The 12202-nt window shown below is 45.4% G+C and overlaps 1 protein-coding gene across 1 annotated transcript in view; it reads right to left on the minus strand.

Moving 5' to 3' along the window:
- ASAH2 (N-acylsphingosine amidohydrolase 2) overlaps window positions 1-11459 on the minus strand; it is an 80861-nt gene extending 69402 nt beyond the window's left edge. Inside the window, exon 1 of the mRNA XM_051982639.1 lies at window positions 11439-11459. The gene's annotated coding sequence lies outside the window, so the exon portion shown is untranslated. The remainder of the gene's footprint in view (window positions 1-11438) is intronic.
- Between the last annotated feature and the right edge of the window lie 743 nt (window positions 11460-12202).

Consider the following 12202-nt stretch of genomic DNA (forward strand, 5'->3'; position numbering starts at 1 on the left):
TAAGTATTTAGGGGAAAAAAATAAGCAAAGTATCTTTTTTTTTCAAACTATAAAGATATTTTGTATAGAGCTAATAAAATGAGCTGAATTTTGAGTCAGGATTTTCCAGGCAGAAATCCTTTTTGCATTCACAGTCTTATTTTATGCTTATTATAACCATGTGGGCTATAAAATGTAAACTGCTTGGAATAGGGACTTTCAGATTTTTTTTTATTTCCAGTGCCCAATATGGCTCCTGACACATAGTCTGTCCTTACAATACTGTTCAATTCAAGCATTAGCACCTACTATGTATAAGACACTATAGACTGGGAGTCAGCAATAGAAAGTGAAAAATGAAACACTCCCTTATATTCTCCTGGGTGGGCACGGCTCAGACTAAAGTCAACAAACACATAGTACAATACTTACAAAGTCACTGAAAGAGGGACTGCCTGGAGGAGCAGGGAGACCCTCACGTGAAAGGGGCTGGTCGAATGTGCTAAGAAGGATGCTCAGGGTTAGAAGCAGGAGGGAGAATGTTTCAGAGAAATGCTTCCAGGCTAAATTAAAGGCAAAGAGTGAGCAAAAGCTTTAGCTTGAGAAAAAAAGAGATTCAAATAGCAACTTCTTATTGTTGCCCCACTGGGCTCATGATGTTGCTGATGGACCATGATGTCACTAATCACAGTTTCTCATGTTAGATATTAGTGACATCAATTTAACTATTTAATCTCGAGATTTCATTTTTTAAATAACAATTTTCAGAATGACTTAGTGAGAATCCATGTTTTGAAGCCTTATGGTATGGTTCTCCATGTCCTCTCTCGCTCAGTGCAGATAGCAGCCCCTCTGTATCATGGTCGATGATCTTTGAGAATTAGTGTGGCTGAAAAACTTCAGCTACTGGCTCACACTTCCATAGTGCTTTAAGTTTTGCCAAGCTCTTTATATATGTTATCTCATTTGATCCTCACAACAACCTTGTCAGGCAGGCCCTATTCTTACTGCTCTTTTACAGCAATTGCTTCATTCTCTTTACCCCTAACCCTCTGGCCACCCTCCCATCTTCCTTTAATCTCTTACCGATTTTATGCACAACTCCAGCTTCCACCCTCCCAGGAGTCTCCGGACCTGAAGGGGCACATTTGTACTGTGGTGATCTATTTAATAATACCATATTTATATAATACCTAGCATTTAAAGGGCACTTTGAGGATTGCAGAACATTCCCCCCGTAAAATCTCAGCTCACAGAATCCCAGAATACGAGGGTAGGAAGGGATCTTTGCAGCATCTGATCCACCCCACCTGAAAAGAATCCTCCCTCCATCGTACCTAGGCAGCTAGGCAAGTGCTTGATGAAAGCTTTCCAAGATGGGAGGTCCACAAGCAAGAGCAAATCAAGGGGCCTCTTTCAATCTCATTTTCCTTGGCCCAGAGCCCTAGAAATCTACCTATGAGCTCCCAGTTCACTCTCCACTAAGGAGGTTTTTTTTGGGGGGAAGGGGGTATTTTGGGAAATATTCACATGACCAAAAAGAATAATGTTAGCCTGTGCTCAGAGGAGCCCAGAGCTTGGTGAGAAAGAATCTTCTTCGAGGGAACATTTGAAAAAGCTTTGCCGATAATATATCTCTTGTCGAGCTACAGATAAGAATTTATTGCATCTGTCAAAAGCAAATCTCATCCGCTTTGCTCTACAAGGTTACAAAGGTAGCTGTTGGGATGGGATGGGGGGGGCAGGAGGGGGCTGTCGCTCTATCTGTCATCCCAGCGGGAACTCAAAGCCAGCATGTTTCCGGGTGACACTTTCCCTGTCCCTGCTCCCAAAGGCGCACAGCTCAGCAGTTCCCATGTGCATTCCCAGTCCGTGGGATCATTGGGATGGCCAGAGCTATACCTGATGCATCCCAAGGCCCATCGAGTCCGGTCCCCTTCTCCTACAGAAGAGGAAGATCAGGCCACGAGAGGCTAAGTCACTCGCCCAGCTGGGAAGCCCAAGAGTCAGGATTCCATGGCCTCTGATTGCCAGTGCTTGTGTCTGCCTGGAAGGAGGTCCATTGTGATAGGGCACGGTCAGGAGAAAAAGCAAACAGGGAGGAAAGTGGGCTTCCTGAGCCCGTGTTCCTTCCAGCAAGATGAGGCACATCAAGGGACGGGGAGCCCTACCCCAGCTCAACAAGGTGTACGTTGGGGAGTGTGGACGGGAGAAGGAGAAGAGGGCTCCTCTGGGGGAGAACCCCCTCACAACATTCACCCATTGGCAGGTGCATTTCTAAACCCACTGGCTCAGGACATACACTGGAGAACACAGAGATAGCGTGTGGAGCAGCAGAGACAAAGTGCTTGGTTTGGGAGTCAGGAAAACCCGACTTCAAACTCTGTTTCAGACCCTAGCTGTGCAGTGTTGGGCAAACCACTGACTCAGTTTCCTATCTGTAAAATTGTATTTGAGCAATAGCATTTAAGCTCCCAGGCTTGTGAAATATATATATATCACATACAATATATATATATACCCACATTGTATATATATTATATACACAATACATGATATATATGTATATACATATACATATATATCAGATGAGATATCTTACACAAATGTTCTGCAAACCTTAAGGAACTCTGTAAACATGTTCAGACAATTAAACATCTACCCATCAAAGCTAAAGCTTCCTATCTCTATCTATCCCTACATATAAACACACAACCCACAGTCCAAAGTTAGTAACCACCAGTGCAATAGCCACTCTCCATCCATTCCGCCATGCTGTGGTCACCTATTTTTACAGAAAGAGAAACTGAGTGACCAAAAAGTAAATTTGCCCAAAGTCACTGAAGTAAAATATCTGAACCTGAGTCCAAATCCAGCCGTTCAAACCCGAATTTAGCCCTCTGGCCATTGTCCCACAATAGATATTTATAAGCATTTTCTTTAAAACAACAACCCAGTAGCATTTCAAAATATAATCACATCCTATTTATCCAAGTCCAACTTCAAACTTTAACCTCAGCCATAAGGAAGCGATAAACGTCTCTGAGTCACTTAAATTATTATCGGGGAGCCCTCGGAAGGCCCAAGGTCACCTGCTCATCCCGGGCCATCACAAGTCATCTTAACTTTGGTCCTGCCACGGGATTTTGATGACGCTGGAAGAGGCGGATGACTTTGTGCAGTTCTGAAAGCCAACTCACACGAGTGCAGACTCCATCCCATGACGTCACTGGTCCTCTCTGAAAACGAAGGGTAAACAACCACCAAGCCCAGGCCCAAACTCAGGCTTCATAAAAGAATGGGGCCTCTTGACTCTTAGCTTACATTCAGTTCTAATAACCGTGGTGACTTGATTTCTAAAATCAGAAAATCAGCTACAAACCAGAGTGAATGTAGGGAAATGGCCCAAGGCAGGCAACTAAAAAGTAGAAAAATACTGTTTTTTTAGCCTAGTATAACAATTCATATTATAATTCTCAGCACTTCATGTTTAGACTATTGCAACAGCCTGCCAGTGGCTCTGCCTGAAGGTAGCGACCCTTTCTCCTCTTCATCCTCTGCTACTGAAGTGATTTTCCTAATGTGCAATCTGACCGTGTTACTCCCCTCTCCCTCACTCACTAAATTCCAGTGGCTCCCTATCACCTCCAGAATCAAAGACAAAATGTTTTTAGCAATCATTTGGCCCTTCATAAACTCCTACCCCTCCAGTCTTCTCTCACCTCGGTCCCCTCCATCTAAATTCAATCCGATGAGTCTGGCTTCTTGGCTGTTCCTGGAACAAGACCGTCCATCTCTCAGCTCCAGGCATTCTTTCTGACTGTCCCCCACATCTGGTACACCCTGCCTTGTCTCTCCCAGCCACTAACCTCTCTGCCTTCATTAAACTCCCAATTAAAATCCTACCTTCTGTTTCTTAATTATTTCCTCCTTATCCTACATGAAACTTACTTTGAATATATTTTTGCATGTTGTCTCCCACATTTGATTGTAAGTTCCTCCAGGGTTTAGCACAGTTCATGGAACATAGTAGGTGCTTAATAAATGTTTATTGATTGATGGATTCTAGAACCTTGAAATTTATGTAAAATACAGTTGAGGTTTTTTTATGCCTTAAATTATGTACCATATATTATACTTTGATCTGGACTGGTCAATGGTGTTCCCCACTGACGGAATCAATGGTGATCTACACAGCTCAGTTGGGTTCTCCACCCTGACAGAATCAAAGGTGATCTGGACTGGCCAATTGGGTTCCCCACTGCCAGAATCAATGGCGATCTACACAGCTTAGTTGGGTTCTCTACCCTGACAGAATCAATGGTGCTCTGGACTGGACAATTGGGTTCCCCACTGCCAGAATCAATGGTGATCTACACAGCTCAGTTGGGTTCTCTATCTCGACAAAATCAGTGGTGATCTAGGTACATCAACAGGGTTCCCATCCTGACAGGATCAAGGGTGATCTAAGGCTAGTCAATGAGAGCCCCCACTCTGAAAGAATCAATGGTAATATAGGTTGGTCAAAAGGGTTCCCCACTCTGACAATGCCAGAGCCTCTATCTCAAAAGGGAGCTGCAGGATGGATTCTTGGACAAAAGCTCTCAGGACTTCAGATGTTTTCCTGGGCACTGAACCTGCTGTTTCCCAGTTAGCCCCCTTGGTATACGAGAGCCTAGGTCTCTTTCACTTGACTGGATAAAGATTGAGCTGAGCCTTTGCCCTTCCATACTCCATTGCTCTGGACCTTGAATGTGCCATAAGAGATAAAAGTGACCCTTGAGCGAGATGAATCACACCGGTGTTTACAGAAGGGAGCTGATTGATAGTGGCTGGGACAAAGCCATCCATCCTAGAGAAGGGGCTGAGAACTTCCAAAGTCATGAAGCTAGATTAAGGGCTGGAAGGGATAAGGGAGATCACCTAGTTCAGTCTTCAATTGTAGTTGAGGAAACAGAAAAGATGAAATTAGTTGCCCAAAGTCATATAGTCTGCAAGTGGTGGAGAACATTGATGCATTTTTCACAATTCTATTCCAGAATACAATACAAATAATAACCCAAGCAGAACTGGGTTATTAGAATCCAGACCCAGGGGCAGCTAGGTGGTGCAATGGATAGAACACCAGCCCTGAAGTCAGGAGGACCGAGTTCAAATCTGGCCTCAGACACTTAACACTTCCTAGCTGTGTGGCCCTGGACAAGTCACTTAACCCTAAATTGTCTCAATAAAACAAACAAACAAACAAAAACCAATAATACAGACCCAGAAGAAACTGAGGTCCTAGAGAGCTGTGCTTCTCCTAAATCATGGCAGGAGCAAGGTTGGAATCCAGCACTTTTAACTACAGAATCAAGAATCAAACTACCCTCCCCTCTCCAACAAGTACTTATTAAGCTCCTACTGTGTGCAAGGTACTATGCTAAGGGGCAGAGGTACTTAGGATTTGCCTTCAAGAAGCTTTCATTGTGCCCAGGTTTTAGCATTGACGCAGAAAAGTAAAGGAACCTAAAATTTATACAGCACTCACTATGTTACACAATTTACAATTGTTGTCTTTATAATTATTGTCTCATTTGAGCTTCACACAGACCCGGAAAGATAAGATTATTATATTATCACTATTTTACATATGTGGAAACTGAGGTAAACAGCAGTAAAGTACCCTGTCCAGGGTCCCATAGCTAGTAAGTGATGAAACCACTGGAAGATGGAAGAGAACACCAAACATGAGAGAGCCCACGGAAAGCTTTGGCTAGGAAGTGGCAGCTGAGTGGAGCTAAGATTTCTGAGAAGCAGCTGTGAGCAGTCAGGGAGAGCATTCCCGCAATGGAGAATAGGCTGGTCCAGAGGTGGAAGATGACTATGGAGTTAAAGAAATAGGAAGTTGGTAACGCAGAAGGCTTCAAGGAGAATGCTGTGCAGTCAGCCACGAAAGCTAGGCTGGAGCCACGCTGGCTTTAAATATCACCTTGCAGAGAGAGCTTCCTTTTATCCTAAAGGAATAGCGAGCTAGTGAAGATTCTTGGATAGAAGATAAAAAGTGGCTAAATCGGTGCTGGAGCTGGGTGCATAGAGGAGACTGAAAGCTAGGAGACCACTGAGGAACCTGCTAAAATAGTCCAGCTCAGAAGCTGGGAGAGCCAGAACTAGAATGGAGGATGAGCAGACAAAAGAGCACAAAGGTGACATGATATTCCCATCCCCTGGTGAGGAGGTCCCTGTGGTTAATTCCTTTTTTATGATGTTTTACCTCCCCCTTGGTAGATGTGAGTTCAAATCCTGCCTTAGACACTTTGGGGGAGGGGTACCGCTCTCTGTGCCTCAATGTACTCATTTGCAAAATAAAGGAATTGGACTATGAAATGACTCTGGATTCCTTTCACTTAAGCTGTGTAAAAGATTGAGTTTCTTTCAAATCAAGCCTATATAAGCTCCAAGGATCCTTATCCCAACTTGTAGGTGACTAATAGGTACTAGAACAATGCACATCTCCCCCTGGGGATATTGTTGATGAATTGGGAGTGTTTCTCCAATACATTGCATCAAAGCCCTGCTCGTTTGTTTTCTTCAAGATAATCAGTTGAGAATCAACTGAGTCAGCCAACCTTAAGTAGCTTTTAGGAAGGGGAATTTACTAAGGTGGTAGAATAAGTTTAGTTGACATGGGAAAGATCCTCCCAAAAAGCTACTCTCCTGTTAGTATGTAGAATCCTAGGGAGCATGTCCTTAAAAAGCACTTAACTCCGAGCCGCTGGGTCCCGTCCCATTTGTGGGGTGCTGAAAAAGCCTTCCCTGAGTATGTGAATTTGAACCCAGTCTGTTCTTAGCTCCCAGTGTAGACACTACCACTAGCTAACCCCATATCAGAAGAATGTTCAACTGATGATGAAAAGATGGGAGAGTCCAGCATGCTCTGGATTCCTTAAAACTTTCCAGGTCCTTCCTCTGGCCAGAAACAAGGAGAATGAGGGAAAAAAGCCCCGTCAGGGGAAGGCTCTCCATGCCCTCTGGGGGATTCCTCATCCAAGGTGTGCAGGTTATCCACACTTTCTCTCCCTCCAGCAATTCTCCAATTCCAACTACCATAATGTTTTTCCACAGACCACATGAGGAAATCCCACAGACCTTCGTATTTTTCACTTCATCAAATGGCTTTCAAAAGACTTAGTCCAAAGTCTATGACTGATACTGATTGATGGGGCATCTTACGTTAAGTTGGATGGGGTGACTTGTTTGATAAATTATTAACCAACCTTACTCTGATTTGAAAAAAGGAGGGTTTGGACTCACTAAAGTCCCTTCCATATCTAAATCAATGAAACTAAGATTCTAAGAAGCTGGAGGAAGAACCTGGAGATGAACTCGATGGCTCTGTCATCCAAAGTTCAGCCCACACATTGACAGACTGGGCTACTGCTCCCTTTGTTACTGGGAGTTAAGTACGGAGTTTCTTTGATTTCACTTAGAGACCATTGAATTGGGCCTAGATTTAGCAATCTGTGTTATCAACAAAATCATGGATCTTTTAAATAATAATAGGCAAGTAACAAACAAGTATTAAGTGCCTACTACACTTTACAGATAAGAAAATCGAGGCAAACAGGTTTAAGTGACTTGTCCAGGATGACACAACTAGTAAGTGTCTGAGACTGGATTTGAATTCAGGTCTTTCTGACTCCACATCCAGAACGCTATCCATTGAGCCATCTAGCAGCCTCCCCAAATATCATACTCTAAGGACAAAGGCTGTGTTTTGTCTCCTTTTGTATCCCCTGAACTTAGCAGGTATATAGTAGGAGCTTAATAAATGTCTATTTGTTGATTATCTCTTTTGATCCTTACAACAATCCTGCAAGGCAGATGCTATTATTATCCCCATTTTACTGGAAAGGAAACTGAGGCAGAGGTCAAGTAGCTTTGCCCAGGTTACAAAGCCGGTAAGTAAGTGTCAGAGGCTCCGGTCTTCCTGGCTCTAGATCCAAGACCACATATCACCCAGTTTCCTCCGTACAGTAGCACTATCATTCTTTAGTATAGCCATGAATTTGGACTGGATACAGACCACTGGTTAAAGTCCTGATTGACTGAATAATCCCGAGAAATAAAACATCTCCGCTAGAGCAACGAATGACATACCCAGTACAACCCAGTTCTTAAGAGCTCAAAAGGAGGTCTAAGTAGTGGAAAATGGAGAGGGGACAAAAGGGGTTTCTTGTATCCTTTTTAAAAGACCGATTCAAGATCTCTGTTCAGACAGAGAAAAGTTCAAAAGGATTTTCCTTCTCAAAAGAACTAGTTTGGCAGCAAAATCTAGGACATCAGTAGCTCATGAAGGTGAAACTCCCCAAACCCCTTGGTCTCCGCCCCTATAGCCCAAAAACTCTTCCAAAACATCCAAGCTTCCCTTTCTCACAAAAAAAAGGATCCGGCCATTCGATTCAATGAATCCGGCCTCTTTGTTCCTACTCTCATCTCCTGTCCCAGCCGTAGCAGTCAGAGACTGGTTTCCCCAGCGCCAATGACCCATAAATTGCCTTATTGCCACTCCTGCCTTCCCGGTGTCTGCACACAAAAATCTACCCACTGGCTCCAACTGGAAGAGAATAACCAGAGTAATTTTGGGGTACGCTGTGAGAAAGTTGGGAACGTCGGGTGGGCTCCCCTCGGAGAGCAAGCGGCGCTGAGCTCCATTGCCCCACCGGGGAGGTTTGTCACTGGAGACGCGGTCTCCTGCATGAGTGTGGAAAAGTGTGCTGGAGTGAACCAAAGATCAGCCTTGGAGTCCGTGGGAGCCTGGATGCAAGTCTGGCCACCCACGGCCTCCCAGGCCAGCGCCGGCCACTGACTCTCTGGGCTCGGGTCCCACCACTGGACACAAGGGGAGAGAGTCAGGCTGATGACTTTGTGCTGCCCTACTCTACTTAAATCCATTCACACCTAAGTCCCCCAGAATGAAGGACCAGCCATCCTTAACCCTCACAATCATGGGCACCTCTCATTTTCTCAGAGCCTTGATTCTTATAAACTGTAAATACTGAGAGCTATTCCCTACCTCCCAGGGTCCTGTCACTAAGTGTGTCTGAACGTTATTTAAATAGACATCTGTGAGTGGTTGTTAAAAGTAAAGTCTTAAACTAATTCACACTAAGGCCTGAATAACTGAGGGTTTGCTTAATCCTGTCTTTTCCAAGAGTCTGCCTTCACATGAATTCATCTCTAATAATGCTATTTTAGACAGTGTTTAAAGCAGATTTGAGGGAGGGAAGTGTTTTCAAAATGTCCCCTACGTGGCCCTCACAGATGTCGGCTCCATCTAGGAGATGGGCAAATTGGGAAGCAGGAGATGGAGCTCAAGGCAACTCATGGGCCAAGGCCACTGACCTTGGGACAACTCAGCTAGCCGCTGAAATCAGCAGCCAAAGGAGACTGCGGCGGCTGGAACGTCCCCCAAGCTTCCTCCATGTCCTCCAAGAGCCTAGGTGCCCCAGAGTTGGAAAAACTCCCACTTTCCTCTAGACCTTCCTTTTTTTTTCTCCTTAGAGTGGGAAGAAAGAGCCCAATCAGCACTGCAAGTGCTGGAGGGATCAGCACAGCTCTGACAACAACCACTGGGGGAAATCCTCTGAACAGAAGCCCGAATTCTAAAGGCCATTTCCAGCCAGAAAATGTTCCAGAGACTGAAATCTTCCATTTCTAAAGGAAAGTCTCCTTTCAGGTGATTCCTCTCTCACTAAGGTATAGGATGAATTCAAAAAGTGTATTCCAGAAAGTTATTCCAAAGAAGTTTATTCCAGAGGATCTGAATGTTATATTCCTAAGTAGAGAAAAATACATTTTCCCTATTTATGTATATTTATTTATATTCTGTATTTAGGCCTAACAATTAATAAACACACTTGAATAATTATAATAATAGCTGAGATTTATATAGCACCCTAAGATTTGCAAAGCACTTTTATGCATATATACATATATGTATTTACACAGACATGTATCTATATACACATACACACAAAAAGTAGAGAGATAGATAGAAGGATAAATAAATAGGTAGATAGACAGATCGGCAGTTAGACAGACAGATAGATGAATAGATAGATATAGATAGATGGATGGTTAGATAGTAGATGAAATAGATGATAGATCTAGATAGAAAGATAGATAGATATGATAGATGGAATAGATAGATGATAGATATAGAGATATTAAATATAGATAGAGGAATCGATGCTATAGATAATAGATAAGTAGATAGACACACAGACACACACACTTATACATAAATATACATATATACAAAAATCTCAGTGGAGGTACTTCCCAACCCTATGAGGAGGCAAGTGTCATAAAGAAGGTGACTAAAGCTGCAAAAAGTGGAGAGCCTTAACTGCTCAGGGTCATTTAGCTGGGAAGTGGCAGAGGCTGAATTGAAACTCAATCTCTCTGCCTCTTGTCCAGATCTCTCTGGATAATGGAGTGGTGGCAGTGGGGATGTTGAGTTCGTCCTTCTGCTGAATGTGTGAGAAAGCATAGCTGAGAATGGCACTGGGTGGCCAGGCATGGAGGAATGGATGGATGGATGGATGGGTGGATGGATGGGTGGATGGATGGTGGATGGATGGGTGCGTGGATGGTGGATGGATGGATGGATGGGTGGGTGGATGGATGGGTGGATGAGTGGATGGATGGGTGGATGGATGGATGAGTGGATGGATGGGTGCGTGGATGGTGGATGGATGGATGGATGGGTGGGTGGATGGATGAATAGATGAGTGGATGGATGGATGGATGAATGAGTGGATGGATGGGTGGGTGGATGGATGAGTGGATGGATGGGTGGATGGATGGGTGGATCTGCCTCATTGGAAAACACAATCCACGAGATCAGGGACCCCCTGGAGTCTCTGAGTCCAGTTCTAACATACTTGGTGCACTTCACTGGAGTGGGAAAGTCCTGGTGTGAAAACCCCCTCCATCAATGCAGCTCTGCAATTAGCCTGCAACTTCTGGCTCCTGGTGCCGAGGGGTTAAGTGAGTGGCCCAGGACGGCCCAGTCAGTCTGGGTCAGTGGTGGGACCAGAAGCCGAGGCCGGCTCTCTGTCCACTCCACCTTGTCAGCTCTCCCACAGGCACATCGGTGCCCACCCAGTGCAGGAAGCGGTTTCTGGCTATGAGCTGGCTCTCTGGGGCCGCTGCTGCTAGGATAATGACATTGAGACGACCTCCCAGCAGAGCCGGCCTTGGGTCAGAGCTCCAGCCAGGATGCTGATGTAATGAGGGAGAGAGACAGAGGAACGGCGGCTCTCCCAGCCCAGCCCTCACCGTCCCCGGCCAGCGCGGACTCGCCAGCATCTGCCGCTGCTCAGGCCGAGGACCTCGTCTGCAGACATGAACAAGCCCGGTTCCGTTCTCTGGGGAGAAAAGCGAACGGCAGCAATCAGAGAGAGGCTACGTACCGGGCGCGCGGCGGGTGCAGCTGCTTCAAGGCTGCCTCTCCTCCCCTCTGGGAGCCCCAGGACAGAGCGGGCAGCAGCGCCGGCTGCTTCTCCCTCCAAGAAGGGAGGGAGTGCTGCTGGAGACACCAACCGGGAGGGAAGGGAAGGGAAGGGAAGGATTGGCCACTTCTTAACTACTTGAGCGCTGCCTCCCAAGCTGGACCAGTCCGGCCCGCCCGTCCCTGCCCGCTTCCATCTGGCCCGTGGGAGATCTCTCTAGATCTGCCAGGGACTCCAGAGGTCCCAGAATAATGATCCAGGGTGCAAGGGATTGCAGGAGTCAGCTGGTCCAGCTCCTCCGTCATTGGAGCAAACCGGGTGGAAAGAGCAGAGAAATTTGCAGATGCTCACACAAGGAGAGGGAGCATTCGAACAGTTAGAGAACCCTTAGAGAACCTTAAAGAACCCTTCTCCAAATGTGCTATGTCACTTATAGTGGGCTGGGCGAGGGTCCCAGAGGATGGGTAGCTAGATAGAAAGTCAAGGAAAGACACAGCTGGAGAAAGAACCGGAGAGACAGAGATAATAGAGCTGTTGCTCCTTTTCTTTTGGGAAGATAGAGCATGTACGCAGATACATTCATATAAGGCATTCCTAAAAAGCAGATCACACAAGGGAGGAGATTCCTACACAGGGATGTGTGAATAAAGGAAGGTTTCATGGACTTGCGGGGTAAGCGGAGGACCAGGAGGATGGGGGAGGAGAATAAGGAAAGAAGGACCTCT

Source organism: Antechinus flavipes, chromosome 2, assembly GCF_016432865.1.
Source record: "Antechinus flavipes isolate AdamAnt ecotype Samford, QLD, Australia chromosome 2, AdamAnt_v2, whole genome shotgun sequence".
Taxonomy (NCBI): domain Eukaryota; kingdom Metazoa; phylum Chordata; class Mammalia; order Dasyuromorphia; family Dasyuridae; genus Antechinus; species Antechinus flavipes.